The following is a 17,715-nucleotide window of genomic DNA, read 5'->3' on the forward strand; positions in this document are numbered from 1 at the left end:
CTAACTGAAATAAACCAGATAGAAAAGGACAAATACTGTATTTGCCACTTCTGTAAAATATCTGCAGCAGGCAAATGCATAAAGAAAGAAAGTAGGTTACAAGTTACCAAAAGACAGGGTAAGAGGATAATGGTGAATTATTGCTTAACGCATTACAGAGTTTTCTGTTTGGGGTGATGAAAATGCTTTGGAGCTAGATAGGGGTGATATGTGAACAAGCCCATGGATGTAATTAATGCCATTGAATCGTGCATTTTAAAATGGTAAAAAAACAAATCTTATGTTTTATAGATATATTTTTTACCACAATAAAAAATGTGTCACCCATAAAAGACAGAAACCCTTCTTTTGTCATTGTAGTCGTTCTAATGGCTGTTTAAAAATCATATATGAAAAAGCAGCATACTGAAATCAGTGGTAAGTATATGAGTATATATGTTATATCGTAAGGGGGATACTTTGAAGGCTAACACTCCTTAGCCATTCTGTTCTTCTTGAAAATATTATCACGTCTCCCCACTTTACCCCTCCTTTTTATGGGAATAAAATATGTAATGTATGGCTGGCCATTTCTGACATTCCAGCCGCCTTTCTAGAGTGACAAGTGTTATTTGAAAATAGGATCCTTTGCAGGCCCCACTGCAGACACATTTTCAAGTGAATGCTGCTCTTTGTGAATCACTCAGCTGAATTTTCAAGTAGTAATATGAAAGCTCACAAGAAATGTAAAGTTCTAAAAATGAATTAACAACTTGTACATTTGAATTCCTTCATCTTTTTTCACCTCTAAATCTTGGAATGCTCCAAGACTTCGTGTCTGGTGATTTTACCTTCTCCATATGCACTCACTCCCTAGATGACCTCATCCAGTCCCATGGCTGAAATAGCGTCTATGCTCTGATGACTCCAGCTTGCTACATACAGCCCAGATCTTTGTTCTGAATTCCAAACTCATATATCTATCTAGTCAATATTTTAACATGTTTTCATATAGTGCTTACTTTGTGCAATGCACAGTCCAAAGCACTTCACATGCATTAAATTATTTAATCCTCATAGCAATTTATTATTATCCCTATTTTGCAGATAAGGACACTGAGAACAGACAAAGTAAGTATCCCAAGGTCATACAACAAGTAAGTGATAAAACTGGGATTTGACAAAACCACATTGAGATTCCATCTCACGCCAGTTAGAATGGTGATCATTAAAAAAGCTGGAGACAACAGATGCTGGAGAGGATGTGGAGAAATAGGAACACTTTTACACTGTTGGTGGGAGTGTAAATTAGTGCAACCATTGTGGAAGATAGTGTGGCGATTCCTCAAGGACCCAGAAATAGAAATACCATTTGACCCAGCAATCCCATTACTGGGTATATACCCAAAGCATTATAAATCGTTCTATTATAAAGACACTTGCACATGTAAGTTCATTGTGGCACTGTTTACAATAGCAAAGAACTGGAACCAACCCAAATGTCCATCGATGATAGACTGGATAAAGAAAATGTGGCACATATATACCATGGAATACTATGAAGCCATTAAAAAAACAATGAGTTCATGTCCTTCGTAGGAACATGGATGAATCTGGAAACCATCATTCCCAGCAAATTGACACAAAAACAGAAAATCAAACATCACATGTTCTCACTTATAGGCAGGTGTTAAACAATGAGAACATGTGGACACAGGGAGAGCATCACACACTGGGATCAGTTGAGGGGGCCAGGGGAGGGACAGCACGGGGTAAGGAGGTTAGTGAGGGATAACAGATAACGTGGGGAGAAATACCAGATATAGAGATGGTGGGCTGGAGGTAGCAAACCACCTTACTGCGTATGTACCTATGCAACAATCCTGCATGATCTGCACATATAACCCAGAACCTAAAGCACAATTAAAAAAAAAAAAAACCTAGGATTTGAATCATGCACTTAGGTTTTACAATCCATGCTCCAAATGAATAAATATACTATGTATTCCCTGCTAAGATGAAGAATAGACATCACAAACTTGGCATATGCAAAACTCAATACTGGCATTATCCTTAAAAGCCTTTTTCTTTCTTTCTTAATCTTTGTCATATCATTAAGGAACATCTTCAGTCTTTCAGTTATGTATTTCAAAAACATTAGATAATCCTTGAGTCTTCTCTTTCTCTTGTAACCCACATCCACCCATCAGCACATCCTTCTGGGAGAACACACTTTCTAACCACCTCCATTGCTACTTGGGCCAAGTCATGGTCACCTCTCCTCTGATCTTCCACCTGGCCTTTAAACTTATGCTCTTGCCTCTTCAGCCTTTTCCCCATATAGCATCCAGAATGATTCTTTTTCAAACCTAATTCAGATCATATACTCCTCTGCTCAAGATTCTCCATCTCTACATCAAGTCCAAAGCCCATCCTGTGATCTACCTAGCCCCAGGCCATCTTGTCCTTGCTGCCTTCAAGATGGGAAAAGCCTCTTGTTCCATTATTCCCTTGCTTACTTACTTCTCCCCTCACTGAATTCCTTGATATTCCTGGAGCACATGAAATGTGCACCTGCCTGTTTCCTCTTGCCTGCCTGGCTTTTCCTGGAGCTATCCTATGACTGGTCCCGTTACTAACTTTGAGTCTTCACTCAGAAACACTCTTATCAGAGGACACTTTCTGATATCCTATATAAATTAATTTCTTCATGTCCTACTTTTGTTGTTGTTGTTTTATTTTTATTTCAATAGGTTTTTGGGAAACAGGTGGTTTTGGGTTACATGGATAAGTTGTTTAGTGGTGATTTCTGAGATTTTGGTGCACCCATCACCTGAGCAGTGTACACTGTACCCAATATGTGGTATTTTATCACTCCTGTCCCAAAAGTCCATTGTATCATTCTTATGCCTTTGAATCCTCATAGCTTAGCTCCTACTTATAAGTGAGAGCATGTGATGTTTGGTTTTCCATTCCTTAGTTACTTCACTTAGAATAATGGTCTCCAGTTCCATCCAGGTTGCTGTGTATGCCATTATTTTATTCCTTTTTATGACTGAGTAGTATTCCCTGTATGTGTGTGTGTGCATATATATATTCTTTTTTCACTCGATTAATGAGCATTTGGAATGGTTTCATATTTTTGCAATCGTGAATTGTGCTGCTATGAACATGCATGTGCAAGTGTCTTTTTCATGTAACAACTTCTTTTCCTCTGAGTATATACCCAGTAGTAGGATTTCTGGATTGAATGATAGTTTTACTTTTAGTTCCATAGTGATCATGTTACTTTAAATTTCCACCAGCAGTATAAAAGTGTTCCCTTTTCACCACATCCATGCCAACAATATTATTTTTTGACTTTTTGATTATGGCTATTCTTGCTGGAGTAAGGTGGTATCATATCGTGGTTTTGATTTGCGTTTCCTGATAATTAGTGATGTTGAATTTTTTTTCATATGTTTGTTAACCATTTGTGTATATTCTTTTGAGAATTGTCTATTCAGTTCCTTAGCCCACTTTTTTTGATGTGATTGATTGTTTTTCTTTTGCTAATTTGTTTGAGCTCCTAGTAGATTCTGGATATTAGTCCTTTGTCAGATGTATAGATTACAAAAATTATCTCCCACTCTGTGTGTTGCCCATTTACTCTGCTGATTGTTTCTTTTGTTGTGGAGTAGCTTTTTAGTTTAATTGCCTCATTTATTTATCTTTGTTTTTGTTGTGTTTGCTTTTGGGTTCTTGGTCATGAAGTCTTTACCTAAGCCAGTGTCTAGAAAGGTTTTCCTGATGTTATCTTGTATAATTTTTATGGCTTCAGGTCTTGGATTTAAAGTCCTTGAGCATCTTGAGTTGATTTTTCTATAAGATGAGAGATAAATATCCAGTTTCATTCCCCTACATGTAGCTCGCCAATTTTCCCAATACCATTTGTCCAATAGAGTGTCCTTTCCCCACTTTCTGTTTTTTGTTTGCTTTGTTGAAGTTCAGTTGGCTATAATTATTTGGCTTTATTTCTAGGTTGTCTATTCCATTCCATTGGTCTATGTAGTGGCCTATTTTTATGTCACTACTATACTGTTTTGGTGGCTGTGGCCTTATAGTATAGTTTGAAATCAGGTAATGTGATGCCTCCAGATTTGTTCTTTTTGCTTAATCTTGCTTTTGCTATGCAGGCTTTTTGTTTGTTTGTTTCATATAAATTTTAAAATTGTTTTCTCTAGTTCTGTAAATAATTTTGGTGGTGTTTTGATGGGAATTGTATTGAATTGGTAGATTGCTTTGGTAGTGTGATCATGTTCACAATATTGATTCTACCCATCCATGAGCATGGGATGTGTTTCCATCTGTTTGTGTTGTCTGCAATTTCATTCAGCAGTATTTTGTAGTTTTCCTTGTAGGGGTCTTCCACTTCTTTGGTTAGGTATATTCCCAAGTATTTTATTATTTTTTTGCAGCTATTGTAAAAGCAGTTGTATAGCAGTGCTACTGATCTGTGCCCATTAATTTTGTATCCTGAAACTTATTACTGTATTCATTTATCAGTTCTAGGAGCTTTTTGGATGAGTTTTTGGGTTCTCTAGGTATAAGACAATGTGATCAGCAAAGAGTGACAGTTTGACTTCCTCTTTACTGATTTGGATGCCCTCTTTCTCTTGTCTGATTGCTCTGGCTAGGACTTCCAGTATATGTTGAACAGAAGTGGTGAACATGGATATCCTTATATCGTTCCAGTTCTCAGGGGGAATACTTTCAACTTTTCCCCATTTAGTATAAAGTTGGCTGTGAGTTTGTCATAGATGGCGTTTATTATCTTAAGGTATGTCCCTTCTATGCTGATTTTACTGAGGGTTTTAATCATAGAGAGATGTTGGATTTTGCCAAATGCTTTTTTGGCATCGATTGAGATAATTGTGTAATTTTTGTTTCCAATTCTGTTTATGTGGTGTATCACATTTGTTGACTTGCATATGTTAAACCATCCCTCCATGCTTGGTATGAAACCCACTTGATTGTGGTGGATTATGTTTTTGATATGCTCTTGAAATTAGTTAGTTTTAGGATTTTTGCACCTATGCTCATCAGGGATATTGGTCTGTAGTTTTCTTTTTTGTTTATGTCCTTTGCTAGTTTTGGTATTAGGATGATACTTGCTTCATGGTTATCCTCCTTATTCTGCATTTGCTGGGGTTTTTTTTTCTCATTATCATATAAATGTTTAATTATTTCTTAATGATCCAAATTCTCACCCCTGGAATATAAGCTCCCTGAAAGCAGGGACTTTGATTTACTCACTGCTGTTTCTTACTACTTAAACCAGTGCTTCCCCTATAATGGCACTCAGTAAGTATTTGTTGAACTAACTCCCTGAGAGTCTACATAAGTCCACAAAAGCCTCTCTCTGTCTCTGTGGAATCCTAGGTTTTCCCAGAAGAGAAATAGGAATTTCAGAGCATTCAGGGCCCAGAGTGCTATCAGAGAAAGTGGAGGAGCTGGCTCTCAGACATTCTTTCATCCACCTAACCCTCTAATGCTTTAAGGATTGCACTGGTATAGGTTCACCTCTGTGGGGTTATCTCTTTTGGAAAATCTTAGGGAAGTTCAGATGTGTCTAATATCTAAAATAGCTGTTATCTTCTAAATACCTATAATATTACAGGTACTGAATAGGATTTTATATAACAATCCTAAAATGTAAGTAGTATGATCCCTATCTCATAAATGAACAAATAGACAATGTCAGAAATGGAACTAAATTACTCAAGGTCACAAAGCAAGAAAGAGGTAAATTTAAAGGTTTAGGTTTAAATTCTCTCAAAAGCAGACCTTAGTTTAGGTTCTCTCAAAAGCACACCCTGCATCAAAGATTTGAGTACAAGCAGATTTTGAGGAGAACCCAGGCAGTACTATGAAGAAGCAGAGAGGAGAGGCTAGGAAGAAAGGAAAGCCAAAGCAGGGAATTTAAGGAGTAGGCAACTGGGGCTTCAACCCACTAGGAACTGCGGAGAAAGTGTGTGGAGAATACCTCATAACTGTCCCCCTGATGGATGAGGAAGCGAGGCAGTTATACACCAAAAACTGCCCTCGATCAGGAATTGCTTCTGGAGTTTTAACTTTTCTGCGCTTCTGACCTGTCCCACTTGTGGACTAAGACACTCAGATGTCTGTAAAATTCCGTGAAGCAGAAAGGCACAGGTATCGTTTCAGCCTGAAAGGGAGCTGACCAGAGGTGACCTCCAGGGTGGACTGAGGGAATGCGGATAGGGCAGCGAGCGTGTCTGCCACACATGCAGGTGATCCGAGAGCAAAACCCACTGCTGTCTGCATGTTATTACACCGCTTGTCTAATTACCTCCACTTTACACCTCAAATTTATGCAGAATTTACCTATTGTAGACTCACTTATTCCCCACATCCTACAACCCAGCTAGTCTTCTTGATGGATATTTTTTATGTACATAGTTTTATTCACTCATTTGTTCAGCAAATATTTGCCAAGCCCCTTATTTGTGTCCAGTCAAGGTATAGAAACTCAATGATGAATACGGCAGTTTTGTCCTCAAGAATTCTGCTCATAGGTTATAGGAGAGACATAAATAGGCCAACAATTTTGATAAAGTTTGGGGAGACTATCCAATGGAAATGGGTAGAAAGGGAAGCAACAGTAAACATCACAACCCATTGAATTTGAAATTAAAAATGGTGTTTTATTGTGTGTAAATCATACCTCAGTACAGCTTTTAAAGGTTAGGGATAAAGGAGGTAAGCAATTAGGTCACCACTATTCTAATGTAACACATTACAACCCAGGAAACATAGAACACAGTTGCAATTTTGAGGCTGAAAAGTGGACACTAAAAAGTTTCTAAAGCTCTAGTGTATATCTGAATCACCAGGAGGGCTTGGGAAAACACCAGTAGCTAAGCCCTGCCACTAGATTTCTGATTCAGTAGCTTAGGGCTAAGATCGGAGAATTCACAGTCTTGATAGAGTCTCTAGTGAAGCTGATGCTCTTGTTCACAGCCCCACACCTCTAGAAATAACATATGACTGTACCAAGGAAATGGATTTAAATCATAGTATGATATAGACTAAAGAGTGCAACATTTTTCCTAAATAGTAAGTGAATTGTAAATTTACACTGCAGCCCAGGACTGCTGGGGTGCTGGTCTGTTCCTTAATGTTGGTGGTGGTAGTTATATGGGTGTGTTCACTTTGTGAAATTTCAGGGACATACACTCATGATTTGTATATATTTCACTATGTGTCAAAATTGAACAAAAGTTTACTTTAAAAAAAAAAGAAAGAAAAGAAAAGCCTGGGTATGATGGCTCAAGCCTGTAATCCCAATACTTTGGGAGGCCAAGGTAGATGGATCACAAAGTCAGGAGTTCAAGACTAGCCTGGCCAAAATGGTGAAACTCTGTCTGTACTAAAAATCCAAAAATGAGCCAGGCGTGGTGGCGGGAACCTGGAATCCCAGCTACTTGGGAGGCTGAGGCAGAGAATTGCTTGAACCTGGGAGGTGGAAGTTGCAGTGAGTCGAGATCGCAGCACTGCATTCCAGCCTGGGTGATAGAGCAAGAGTCTGTCTCACAAAAAAAAAGAAGGAATGTATGGTTCATTTCCATCCCAGTAGCCCCCTTGATGAAGTGCTTTTGGAGACATATGTATGATTTATTTACTAGGTTAAGGTTTATTTAACCTTAAATTATTGAGCCATATGTCTTTGCCTCTAACACTATTATATGATCCTAGAGCATGTGATGTTCTCAATGTTTTGCAGATGAAGAAGAAAGAGAAAATTAGCCAAAACACATTTATTTCAGACTCTTAGAGGAGTGGGAGGAGGGAAAGTAGTGTTTTCTAATGGAAAAATACAGCCCCAAAGGAGCAGCCACTTGCATCTGGAACATTAAAAAGCAATCACAAACAGTGCTTCATGCAGCCACTGAGCAGTTTCTGGAGAATTGAACTGAATTTCCTACTCTCACATTCCTTTTAAGAGATGCTTTGCCCTGAGAGTATTTCCAAGAATTGGAGAGACACAATAGTTACAAATACCATTGTCCTGAAGAGTTCTTGGCACTTGAGGAGCTGTAGGGATTTCTACATTAGTAGAGCACAGACGTTGGTGTGTGAGGCTGCATGCTACCAGGACAGGAACATCCATCAGGTTCCAATGGCACCTTTAAATCACCCAGCACTGTGGGGCAACTCTCTGCCTTCTGTTTCCTATGCAATTATTTAGTCATGAGATGACATTTTCTCTCCCTTTTGCATTAAACAGCAGCTCCAGTGAGGTTATAATAATCGTAATGAACGCTTGTACCATACAATGCCATTAAAAAGGCTCTTTGCTTGTCGTGCCTTCTGCTGACCAGAGTTTCTGTGAGGCCAGCTCCTCCTGTGCTCCCTGCTCAGGGTGCACTGCCAGAGATTAGCGCTCACCTTTGTCTGGCAGTGGTAATTAGTGGGATGTCCTGTGATCGCCCCCTAGTGTTAATTTTGTGCAATAACAATAACATCTGACCCTGGTGCCAACTTCAAAGCAAATCGGCAAAAGCTAAAGGGTGGCTTGATCGACCTGGACTTCTGTGCATAAGGGTTTCAAAAGATAACACTACCACATAAATAGCCTGCCAGGGATGGAGGAGGGGTGAAAAGAGGCTCAGCTGTAAGAGGGTTTTTCTGTAGGAATGCTCTGCAATGGTTTCAGCGTTAAACAGCAACTCTGTTGGTAGAGATTATAATAGTCATACTGAACATTTGTATGGTGCAATGCCATTAAAAAGACTCTTTCCATGTTACAGTCACTTCCCATGATTTACCAATCTAAAGATGAAGAACTGAAACTTGTTCTGTACAGTTCTCAGTACTGGTGGGGTGGTCACAGTCATAGTGACTGTGTGTGCCTCTCAGGCCTCACACTGCTGAAAGGATTGAATGAGAGAAATTAATCCCATCTATAAAATAAACTTGAGGCCATTTACTACGTGTCACTAGGTCATACATCTGTCTATATGTCAAGTTAAAGATTGGGGTAGAAAATTAGTACCAGGCTCCTAGGCCTGGTTTTAACCACCAGTTTCTCCTCACTTGAGTACTGGGGGTTGCCTTAGCCAGGAATGTCTTGGTAATGTCTTCATCCTGGTATTGTTCCAGAATGCCTTTGCCATACTGGTTTTATGTCTTGATTCAAGTTTAATTTCTCTATTTCTTAACATTAATGTGCCTGTTTTCTGGGATTCTTAATACTCAAATTGTAAAGAGTCTCCAGTTGCTTCAAGCATGAAATAAACAGCGTGGAAAGGGTAATTTCTGATTTCCACTGTTACTCTTATCTGTTTCTAATTCCAACTGTGCAAAGACACACACAGCCAGAAAGTGCAAAATATGGAACTCCTAACTAGAACTATGAGATTTTCCCTGAGAGATGGGACCCACCCAGCTCAGAGCATGAACATAGTTGATTGGCTGCAACTTCAGAGTTGAGGACCAGACATTGGGGTTTAGTGAAGTCATCTGTATCTATGCATTTATCCACACATACTCATAAACGTATACATAGGTATGCATATACATATACACATACATATACATATGTATATCACCTCAAGATGCTGTGTAAAGATTACATGGCAATACCTATAAACCACTTAGAATGATACTGGGCACACAGTATTGTAAAGCTGAAAATTGTCAGTTATTATTATTTATTCTTTATATATCAGTTACATGTCATTTCCTCAAGGAATCCTCCTCTGATCCTCGGCTAAGGTTGGATTCCTTTACTGTGTATTCTTTGAAGACTTCTGCCTTTCTTTTAAGCATTGATATAATCTGAAACTTAGATCTGTAGTCTCATAGATGTCTCATCGCGCTACAACGCCAGCTCTGTCTTTTCCTATTACTGTATCTCTGGAGCCCAACCTCTATCAGGTGGTCAGTAAATACTTGTCAGTTATTTTAGCTGAATGAATCTCTGAATCTCACTGAAAGCCCTCTGCTTAGCCAGGAATGGGGGAAGGAAAGACATGTCTAACTGGAGGCTGAGAAGAGAGCACGGTCTAGACTCAAACATTCTTCCTTTCTGGTTATTTCCAGCCTTCTAACCTGCAGCAGCCAAACTCAAGAGCTGCTACCTCAGGAGGAAAAACTCACAGCAGGGCATGGTGGCATGCACTTGTAGTCCTAGCTGCTCAGAAGGCTGAGCCAAGAGTATTGCTTGAGCCCAGGAGTTTGTTCAATGAGCTGTGATCACACCACTGCACTTCAGCCTGGACAACAGAACAAAACCTTTTCTCTAAAAATAAGTAAACAATAATTTTTAAGTGCCTTAGCTGGGAGCTGTGAGATCATTATTATTTAATTGTTTGGGATTCAGTATACATAAGCCACAACTGTCCTCCAAAGCCCCAAGTTCTGGGGCAGCCTGACCTTGGGAATGTGGGATAAGACTAAAGCTATCCAGGCTGTGGGTTTAGCTTTTGGTGTCCCTTTTCATACTCATATCATCTCTTTTAACCATAAGCAATCACTGTCTTCTCTCTAAAGGTCAGATCAAGTGCTCAGTTGGTTCTTCCTCCCTGTGTCCCCCAAACCATCCAGGAGCAGGGGCTTGAAATAGCTACAACACTTACACTACTTCAACAGCTCTTTTAGGTGAGTTTTGACTCTGGACTTTTAATTATATTCATTTATTCATTCATATAGAATCACCCATCTTAGGTATGAAAATTGCCTCCAAATGTGATTGGTATCGATGAAATTCCTATTTGGAATAAATCATATGTAGACTACACAGGGAAAGGGATGATGGATAAAATAAATTCAGGTTAAAGCATGAAGACTCTCAGTTTCCTCTGGGCTATCTATACACTGCCCTAAAGCTTCCCCATGGGGAATCACTTATGGTCTTATAGGGAACAAGGGCAAATGCTGAGGTCTTTGTAGCACCTAAGCATAGCCCTGAGATGAAAGAATCTGAGTGTTTTTAGTCATATTACTAGAAAGGAACTGGGTCATAGTAGGTACGAATGAATATTTGATTAATTAATGAAAGTCCTTCAGAATAAAATCTTATATATATTTGCTCTATGCTGATAGAAATTTTACAGTGAGATAATCATCTTATCTTCATAACATGCATGAAATGATTGCTCTATGTCCTGAGCTAGGCCTGCACAGGTATCAACCAATTTAATTTTCACAACAGTTCTAAGATATAGGTGCTATTAGCATCTTCATCTTACAGGTGAGCAGATTGAGGCTCACAAAAATTAAGTGACTTGCCCAGGCTTGCATTAGTAAAACTCAGATCTATGTGACTCCAAAGCCCAGATTCCTGACTACTCTTATGTAAATAGTCTACAAATTAAAGAAACTCACACAAAATATTAGGATTCATAACTTAATAAATATGATCTTATTGCTGAATTTGTATTTGCTTTCATAATGCTCAAATTGACATTCTTTAAAAGATAAGGCTTTTCCAGTTAATGGTTAATATTCCCTCTTAAAATTAGCAGGGTGCTAGGTCAAATGGTATTTCTAGTTCTAGATCCTTGAGGAATCACCACACTGTCTTCCACAATGGTTGAACTAATTTACACTCCTGCCAACAGTGTAAAAGCATTTCTATTTCTTCAAATCCTCTCCAGCGTCTATTGTTTCCTGACTTTTTAATGATCACCATTCTAACTGGTGTGAGATGGTATCTCACTGTGGTTTTGATTTGCATTTCTCTAATGACCAGTGATGATGAGCTTTTTTTCATGTTTCTTGGCTGCATAAATGTCTTCTTTTGAGAAATGTCTGTCCATATGCTTTGCCCACTTTTTGATGGGGTTGTTTATGGTTTTTTTGTAAATTTGTTTAAATTCTTTGTAGATTTTGGATATTAGCCCTTTGTCAGATGGATAGATTGCAAAAATTTTCTCCCATTCTGCATAAATCGTTCTATGATAAAGACACATGGACATGTATGTTTATAGCGGCACTGTTCACAATTGCAAACTCTTGGAACCAACCCAAATGCTCATCAATGATAGACTGAATAAAGAAAATGTGGCACATATACACCATGGAATACTATGCAGCCATGAAAAGGGATGAGTTTATGTCCTTTGCAGGGACATAGATGAAGCTGGAAACCATCATTCTCAGCAAACTAACACAAGGATAGAAAACCAAACACCACACGTTCTCACTTATAAGTGGGAGTTGAACAATGAGAACACATGGACACAGGGAGGGGAACATCACACACCAGGACCTGTTGGGGGGTGGGGGGCTAGGGGAGGGATAGCATTAAGAGAAATACCTAATGTAGATAACAGCTTGATCAGTGCAGCAAACCACCATGGCATATATATACCTATGTAACAAACCTGCACATTCTGCAAATGTACCCCAAAACTTAAAGCATAATGAAAAATAAAAATCCTTGAACACCCCCCAAAACAATTAGCAGGGTGATTTTAGAAATTCTCATCAACCAACCATTCTTTGCTTCTAACTAAAGAAACATCTTTACATCTAGAGAGTAAGGCATGAGAGGCTGTACCAAGGTCTCTGTCAATTATATCTTCACCTGCCCAGCATCAGCCCATATTCTATTAAATGTCCTTTGAGAGTAGTCACCTGCATAATTACCATAGGACCCCTGTCAACACTGAAAAGAAGGATAAAACTCATTGTCATTGTCTGGAACTTCTGTGACAGAAAGAGACAAATTATTATGACATTATGAATAACAGCATCATTATTTTGTGACAAATTAAAAAACACATGATAAAGTCACATAATTTAGAAAATTAAAGATGCTGGAACCAGCATACAATACAAACTTTCCATATCTAAGAATATGAGGGAAGTGGTAAAAGGGAGGTGCCTGCTATAGATGGGCATGGGAAAGTTTGAGGGTAACAGATGTGTAGTGATGGTGCAATGATTTAATGGATGTGTCTGCATCTCGAAAGTTAGCAAATTGTATACTTTAAATATACACTATAAAACTATACAATTACATGTTTAAAAAAAATCATGTGATATCAATCTCAGTTGGCTGAAGTTTTTAAGACCATATATTAGAGAGACATATTTAAACCAATTAAGATAGCCCATATATAACTCTATACTGGCATAGAACTTCGCAGAATATGTTCAAATACTTCTGAAATTTTATTTCACACCAATCCTGTACACTGGAAACTGAAACTTGAAAAGAACAAGTTACTAATTCAAGGTTCCGTACCAAGATTTGAGGTCATCTGACTCCAAATCTAATGTTTTCTTCTTTATAAAAAAGCAGACTCCTCTGCTACTGTGGCCTTGTTTTCAACAGCAATGCTTTTAAAAGCATAATTTTTTGTCAATGTCAGCCTGGTCAGGGTAAGACCCATAGCTTAACTACACTATATTTGCACCATTGTAATTTTTAAATGGAGTTATTTACCTTGAAGTAAACAATAAAATGAAGTATTGAAGCTCATTTCTCAATATTTCCTTTTCATGGAGAGAGCACAATTGCCAATAAATGCCTGTGAAAGAAATTGTGACTATTTTCAAATAATTTGGGGAGTTTGTTCCTTCATACAAGTCGGAAAGCAGGAGGCCAATATCAGAGAGCCATTGGATAAAGGCAGAATCTGCAACCATAATGCCCAGGACAGAATTTTTGGCTCCAAGTAGACTTCAATGTTCTGTTCCTTTTCTGGGAAAAATAAAAGGAAAAATGAAATGAAACAGAAGTATATAATATGAGACCCTGTAGCCATTCAAACAATATTACAATGTTCTATTAAAGACATGTATAACCTAAACATATGTTATGAATAACAATTTTTGTTTAAAGGTCTACAGTATGCTAAAGGTTAGTCAGTAGAGCAGAAAGGGCTGAGGACACAATCCCTTGAGTTGTCCTTGGATTATATTATGTGGCACCAGAACTGCTGCAGCAGATGCAGGTTTGCACAGTGAGTGGGCCACCCATCAAACCAGACCCTGAGACAGCAATATGGCGGTGAAGGCCTTAGAGTCTACTCCAGACCTGTGCTATCAGTTCACAAATCTTACTTCATAAAATCGGTTCCAGAATTACCCCAAAGAACTTACTGTCTGGGTCATTGTGGTCACTCCAAATTTTGATGGCAAGAATTACCTTATTCATCCTCCTCTCCTTACCCTAAAAGCTCTATTTCAGGTATCTTCCACCCAATAGGAGTTCAAAAGGTTATTATTAATGGAACCATGCTCGTCTTATCGAAAGCACACAGCTCTTGTCTCCTTATCTGGGACTCATTTAACAAAAAGCAGATGGATAAACCTAGGTTGTCCCATTTGAGAATTGGAGAATTACTGAACTGTAGAAAGCAAGCATTCTGCTTTAAGTCACAAAATCTACCCAGAATTGCAAATTGCCCCATTGAGTGACATGTATAAATAAATATCTGGATAGCTAAAAGCATTAACAGAATTCATAATTTCAAGTTTTAGAAATGGAATCCATTTCTTTTCCTGCAAAAAGCTTCCCAATTAATAAGACTGGCTATAATAGATAATAAACCCCACATCACTGATAACAAAGCCTGTTGGTTGCAATTTTAACACTGCTATTTTAGAGTCCCCCTAATGAATACATAATTACGACTTTCTTTCAAACACTGTGTGCAGAGGCTGATTCAGGGATTCAAGTCACTCATGCCACAGAGCTGTTTTCTATTCATGCTTCCTTAAAATTGCACAAGAGAATAATTGGTGTGTTTCTTTCCTCTTGTGGTTAAACATAACTCTGCTATAAGTTAATAAAAGTGCAGTTACCTTATTCATATTCAGAAGGCAGGCAGCAGCAGAAAACCTTCTGCCACGATGACTACAAGTCAGAACAAGTTAATCTAACATCAAATATGTATTACTCAGGCTGCTTAAAATGCACATCTGGCCCAAAGCATTACATTATAATCCAATAGCAGTCACCAAAAGACAAAGGGACCAAGATCAGCATCTCCAGACCAGCAAATGAATATGCCAAATTAAGAGAGATAAAAGATTTTAAGGGACTTTGGTGAAGAAACTCTTCTGGTCTTTTGAGTCAAAGATGGAAAGTAATTTCTTGAGAGAGCTACACATTCATTAACTCAACCAGATTTCTCAAATACCTAGAGTGTGCTGAGCGTAGTGCTTAGAGGGTGGAGTGACTTGAGAAGAACAGGTAAACCAAGGCCTCTGCATGACTGGAACTTATATTTAATTTGGAGAAATAAGCAAACAAAGCACATGAGAAACATGGCTCTTTAAATTTTCTTCTTTATTTCAATAAGTCCTTAGATTTTATTGCCCCAACCATGGTGTCCTGGGGAACAGAATGAGTCTGGATCCACAAGTGGCTGCTAAGGGAGAAGGTAGGCCAAGAGATTATTATAAACTCGCATCTAAGTCAAGAAAGCATTTCAAGAATGGAGTGACCAACTGGACCAAATGACACTGAGAGATTAAGAAAAAAGATGTAATTCACATTGGATTGGCAGTATGATGGTTATTCAGGGAAAGGTCAAGATGAATTTTGTGAAAAGTTTGGGAAATTAATTTTTTTTTTACTTTAAGTCCTGGGATACGTGTGCAGAATGTGTAGGTTTGGTACATAGGTATACATGTGCCACGGTGATTTGTGGCACCTATAAACCCATCATCTAGGTTTTAAGCCCACCATGGATTAGCTATTTGTCCTGATGTTCTCTCCTTCCCTTGCCCCTCACTCTCTGACAGGCCCTGGTGTGTGATGTTCCCCTCCCTGTATCCATGCTGTGTTCTCACGGTTCAACTCCCACTTATGAGTGAGAACATGCGGTGTTTGGTTTTCTGTTCCTGTGTTAGTTTGCTGAGGATGATGGTTTCCAGCTTCATCCATGTCCCTGCAAAGGACATGAACTCATTCCTTTTTTATGGCTGCATAGTATTCCATGGAGTGTGCCACATTTTCTTTGTCCATAACTAAAAGTTCCATAACTAAAGGAAAAAGTGAACTCATGGGAGAAGTTAGTTTTAAAATAGGAAACTAGAATGTTTGCCTGCTGATGGAAGTGATCCAATAGAGAAAATTAATGCAAAAAATATAGCTAAACAAAAACATTTATACAGCAGGTATATATGATTGTTCTGTTCAATGATGTTTTGCTATAACTTTGATGAGAAAAAAAAAGTCAGTTCCTAGCCATGGCCATTATCTGTGTGAAGTTTGTGTGTTCTCTCCATGTCTGCATCGGTTTCCTCCCACATCCCAAAGCTGTGCCCCGTTAGGTTAATTGGCATGTCTGAATTGTCCCAGTATGAGTGGTGTCGGTGTGTGTGAGTGTTCTTGGCAATGGGATGGCATCCTGTGGCTGTTTCTCACTTGAACCACCAGGATAGGCTTCGCAATAGGTCATGACCTACAACCTTGAACTGGAATAATTGGGCAAATAATTATCTTCTTGTATTAATCTTTCTTAAAGGTATAGCTCAGATTTATTTCATTGTTTAATATTGGAAGTGTTTTGGAGATTTGGTGATGATTTTGTGGCCAGACATATGCTGTAGGTACTTAACTCTAATTTATTTCAATTACTCTATGTTAAACTGATTTACTTTTACATCATTTCACTTAACAATCACAGTTCCCAAGAACCTGCTGATGACGTTAAGTGAGGACTTACTGTATATGGGGAGTTGTCAGTCTCTGCCGATAGAATATGGGAAGCAAGTTAAGGAATGAAGCCCACAGATACCGTCTTCATCTCTCAAACTTGAGAAAGGGCTGCCCATTAGTTCTCCTTGATCAACCGAGTTTGAACTCTGCAATATCCTTGCCTTATCCAAACCTCAGTATGAACTAGTGGCTATGTAAGACCTTACCTACTTCTGCTGTGCCTGCTCATTTTCTCTCAAAACAAAAACAAAGTGAAGGCTCATAAATGAGAAATCAATGAAGCAATAATTGGTCACACATTTTTAACAGCTGCCTCCTCTAACAAATCATCATATATCTAACCCCAAGCCCAAACCACCACCACCACACATGGCTCTGCTCTCCCTGTGTAGGCTCCTAGGCTATGGGTATCGGGTCTCCCAAGTCCAGCCCATTTTATGACCTTTTCATTTCCACTGATGTGACAGTATACAGTAGGTGCCTCTATTCCCAACTTGGAAATAGAGAAAATCCTGAAATGACAGAATTGATAAGAGAGATATGATAAAAACAATTTAAAGGCAAGATTTCAGAAGAGAAAAGAAGAACTTGGCTAAAACCTAATTAGTAATTTCACCATTATTTCAAATAAAGAATGTGATACAATTTTCAGACTGTGTGTGCCATGATACCCTGGGTAGGCACAACAAACTCATATGGGCACAGTGGGATATTTTAAATTTTAGAGGTACCCAGCAGTTTGTCAGAAACAATGTGAACTGCTAGTTGTGGGAAATCCACACTTTCAAAATTAAACTGTGCTACATTCCTTTCAATGATGTCATATCTTTGCAAAGTTGGTTTGTAGGCAGTGGCTCTGATAAAAAGCAATTACTCTGTGAAAGTCACTGTGGGACAGAAAGTGAGAGTGGCAGTGTCCAATCTGATTCTGAGGTTTGAGAAAGTCCACAGTGTCCCACAGACACACTCATTCTATTAGCATGTAATGGAGGTCAATTAAAAATGAAATACTTTTTTTTTTTTTTTTTTTTTTTTTCAAAAAAAAAGAG

Source organism: Sapajus apella, unplaced genomic scaffold, assembly GCF_009761245.1.
Source record: "Sapajus apella isolate SASKATOON/1434 unplaced genomic scaffold, GSC_monkey_1.0 scaffold16, whole genome shotgun sequence".
NCBI classification, from domain to species: Eukaryota; Metazoa; Chordata; class Mammalia; order Primates; family Cebidae; genus Sapajus; species Sapajus apella.